The 4,151-nt window shown below is 51.2% G+C and overlaps 1 long non-coding RNA gene and 1 other non-coding gene across 3 annotated transcripts; both read right to left on the bottom strand.

Moving 5' to 3' along the window:
* Nucleotides 1-307: 307 nt before the first annotated feature.
* On the bottom strand, nt 308-3,846 carry LOC101032533 (uncharacterized). 2 transcript variants are annotated; one of them, XR_745244.3, is made up of 5 exons: nt 3,566-3,846; nt 3,212-3,288; nt 1,599-1,668; nt 1,049-1,273; nt 308-580 (listed from the first exon to the last, which is right to left on the bottom strand). It is a non-coding gene; the product is annotated as an uncharacterized LOC101032533 (long non-coding RNA). The 2 variants fall into 2 exon arrangements; XR_745243.3 differs by having other exon boundaries at nt 3,212-3,845.
* LOC120360941 (small nucleolar RNA SNORA9) lies at nt 2,563-2,695 on the bottom strand. The gene has a single exon (XR_005577323.1). It is a non-coding gene; the product is annotated as a small nucleolar RNA SNORA9 (small nucleolar RNA).
* Nucleotides 3,847-4,151: the final 305 nt, after the last annotated feature.

Here is a 4,151-nt window from a genome sequence, read left to right as displayed (position 1 = left end):
GAAGAGACAGTGTCTGATCGAGCCAACTGTCAAATGTTCCTGGAACCCACTCAAGATCTCAAGGTAAAGCTCCTGATGACAGTACCTTTGCGCACCAGCACCCCACTGCAGAATTCAGCCAGCTGGATTTGGCTTGTGGTAACCCTCACCACAGCTTGCCACTGTCAGTCCAAACTGGTGGCACATGCATATGAGGTGACCAGAGTTCCAAGTGGCCATTTACAAAGCATGAGCATTGAGAATGATGAAATGCTTGAGGCTCCCTTAGACTCTGGTGACAACTCCTTCAAGAAGACGCCGGACCAAATCACATACTTAAATCCGTATTTATTAAATATCCCTTGTTTTTCATTCAGGAGATACCAGAAGGGCCCAGGTTCTCTGGAAGCAGAGAACCTGGCACCCAAACCGAGGGCCAGAGGTCTGTCGGACCCAGAGCCCAGGCCCAGAACCGGAAATTCTTGACTCCTTCCAGAAGGGCAGCAAGGAAGGTTTCAAACTTGCTCAATTAAGGCGCCAAGACTTGCGTTCAAATTCAGCTCCACTCCTCACTAGGTGTATTAACGCAGGCAGGCCTCATCTGTAAAAATGAGATTAGAAACACTTCAGAGACCTGTTGTGAAAATTAAGTGACATAATTCACACAGCTAGGATTATAAATCCCTAATGCCATCAGCGGCAACACCCAACTTACCAACTTCTGAACCCACTCCCACCATGAGCAGAGAGAGGCCTGTGCCCACGGCCTTTCCAGGGGCTGAAACACTGGCCACTGACCTAAGGTAACTTCGGAGCAAAGGCTATATATGTTGAAACCAAACCATCCCCAAGAATCAGGGTCCATGAGTCCAAATACTAGACAACTGTTTGTCCCAAAATAGTCTTGTGAGCTTGAAGACAATTAACCTTTCTGGGTACTCAATCACCTGACTTACAACATAGGAAGGTCAAAATAAGGTGACGGTTTTTGAACTTTTCCTTAGCCAGGTGACTGTAAATAAAACAGGAGTGAAGTGACTTGCCAGGCCAGACCTTCCTGCACACTTACCCCTGCACAAGTTCCAGGGAACAGCCTGGCAGCCACTGAAGGAATCGTCTCTCAGGTCAGGTCCCCACTAGCTCTGGCACCCTGGGATTGCTGCTGTAGAAGTATGGAGGGACAGCAGGCACTCTTGTGCCATGTGTTGGGTCAGGGACACAGAGCGGAGCCGCTGGTGAGAGGTGGCTGACAGGAACTGGCAGCTAACAAGGTAGCCTCCCAGTTTTGTGGACGCTGGTAGAAAATACAAATCTCTCGATTAGGGGACAAGGGACCATGGATCAGAGCAATAGCAACACACAGAGCATCAGTATTTTCCACCACCCTCCCAAGCCCCAGTTCCCATAGGGTGATGCAAGGAGAGTCAGGGGCACCTGCACAGGCACTGGGCTACTACAGGAAAGGAGTGCAGGACTCTACCCTTTCACAACGCACAGCAAGAAAGCCTGCTCTCTGCTCTGGAAGAAGGGACTACCTCTCACATTCCAAGCCTGTCTGCTGCACAAACATCCTTAAAAAAGATACTAAGGGAAAAGGGGTAGCCAAGTGCTTTACTCACAAGACTGCTTGAACATGAGAGTCAAGGAGGGAGCTCAGCAGGCCTGGGGTGTTCAGCAACTGTTCCTGGACTGAAAAGAAAAAAATCAGCTGGAAGCCTCACCTTTAAGAGAGGTGACCCCACCACCCAGAGGAACACAGGAGCTGTGCTGCTTGTGCTATGACCAAGCCAGCAACATTCTTCCCATCCCAGCCAATCCCTGAATACACCTAACAGCCCTCATGCCAGGACAAGAACTTGAGGGCATCCATCTCCTTCCCACCGGCTTCTAGATTCCACTCAGGCTGCAGGGTTAGAGGCCTGGCATCAAACCATGATCTGCTGGGTTGTGGCTGGGCAACCCTGGACACATAACTCTGATCTTGGGCCCCTCTTCTTTACTGAACCTAAAATGACCTCATGGTGATGCCTCAAAGATTTATAACAAGAAGTAGGAGGTTTGGTGCAAAACAGGTGTTCGACAACATCAGCACCTTCCTCTTCCGAGAGTTTTTTTCTTTAAGGTGAGCACACACTGACTTCTTCCTCCACTAGCTCCTGGGGCACTCAGCCCTTCTGCAGAGCTAAGCCTTTGGTTCTTTTTGATTTGCCTTGTAAATATCCTGTCCCATTAGTCTCTCAGGGCAAGACTCTTCCCTGTTTATTCCTCTCCACACTGTTTCAGCTCCTACTTTTTTTTACCACCCCTCTTGGATTCATCCTCAACTTTTAGAAGGCCTTTGCTTTAAGTGTATAATAAAATGAAATTTGTACTGAGCCTGGAGCATAGCAAACACTCAGGATTCTCTTCACCTTTCACACCAGCATTGTCCAAAACTACTTCTACGGCGACAGAAATGCCCTCTAATCTTTGCGGTCCAACATAGCAGCCGCTGGCCACCTGTGTGTCAAGTGGCTGCCACATTCACTAGATGGCTGCAGATCTATACAAAGCCCAGCACACCAGATCCAGGAGGCAGGAAGTCATTGTCTGAAATTTCTATAACCTTGCTCTGGATGGAGCAGGGCAAGGCCTCAAACCGTTTCAAAACTGTTCTAGCAAGCACTGAAGGAATGCATAGGATCACCACAGACCCAAGCACGCTGGAGGCTTGCTATCCTCATTCACCCAAATCCCCCACACCCTAGGAATCTGGCAGTCCCCTCTCACTGAGCACCAGTCCCTGCTGGAAGCTGCAAGAAGAGACCTGAGGGTTCAATTAGACACCTGAGCTTGGTTACAGACCAGAGCTACTGATGACTCTCAGGGAAAGATCTTTCTGGGTGAGGAAGAAGGGAAGGTGTCTTGCAAGAGAATCTTATTAAATTTTTAAATAGATCAGACAATACGAACTAAAATCCCACTTTCTTTGATTATTCTTGGACATTACAATTCAAGCATGGCTCTTCACTGTGACCAGACACATCCTTATTATCACGTAGTTAAACATAAATACGGCCTTTTCCCCTTCATTTTTCTCTCATGTATCTTACGGCTCTGAAATCACTTCTTAACGACTACGTAGGCCAGGACACATGAATCAGATTTCATTTTCCCCATGAAATAATGGTTCAGAGAAAACGCAGGCCTAGTTCCAGGAAGGCAGAGTTGCGGTCTCTGCAACTTGACTTACCAGGGCATCTTGCAAAAGAGTTGCTGTGACAGGAAGCTCTTCCACTGTGAGGCCATCACCTTAGCCATGGCTCCCCACTAGAGGGGAACAAATGCAGTCAGCTCCAGCTTATGCCTCTGAACCATTAACCAGCTCCTTGCAACGCCTGGGCCCCTCTACAGCTTCTCTTGCGGCTGGTCTACCCGCCATCCCATCCCTTCCGGTGAGGTCCCTCCAGACGACCACACGTCCCATCCCGCCTGGGGTCCAGCCAGATCATGCAGAAACCCCACTACTCTGCTGAAAGAGAAGCACGACGTTACTCATCCCTAACCCCTGAGTCTCTTCCGGGGAAAATGTTCCGAACGCGCTCACCCGCCTCTTGGGAGAAGTAGCACGTGTAGCAAAGGCTTGAGCTCCAAGAACCGCCGGCGCCACTCGCTCCCCCGACTGCAGCCCAGCCTCCCGCGCCGTCCGCCACTGAGCCTCGATCCCCCACTACCGGTACCTGGGCTCAAGAATAGTCAGACAACACGTGGGAGCCAGGATGGCGGTGGATAACAAACCTGCGAGAAAACGCACCCTGACGAGTACTGAGCACAGTAGCCGGCAGCCAAGACTGACGCGGAGCACGGCGCCGCGCCCTCGACGTCACCGCGCACCTCGACGTCACCGCGTAGCCCCGCCCCGAAACCGTGAGCGGCCGGAGCCACAGCGTTTGGGGCAGATGACATCATCGGCGCGGGCTTTGCCGGGTGGGTTTGGGCTTGGGCTTAAAGGTTAGGGTGCTGGGGCTGGGCCGTGCTAGAGGTGTCTGCGTGTCAACAAAGTGGAGTCTCTCAACTGCCCCTGCTACCCTCCTTTAGTGACCGGAAGGCTGGAATCATGGAATCTGCCCCTGCAGCTAAAAGGACGGAGGCCAGACTGTGTGGCCGGGACGGGCGCGCTGAGCCCCGAATGG

The sequence above is a fragment of the Saimiri boliviensis genome, chromosome 10, assembly GCF_048565385.1.
Source record: "Saimiri boliviensis isolate mSaiBol1 chromosome 10, mSaiBol1.pri, whole genome shotgun sequence".
Classification (NCBI taxonomy): domain Eukaryota; kingdom Metazoa; phylum Chordata; class Mammalia; order Primates; family Cebidae; genus Saimiri; species Saimiri boliviensis.
This window is presented reverse-complemented; position numbering and strand designations above follow the sequence as displayed.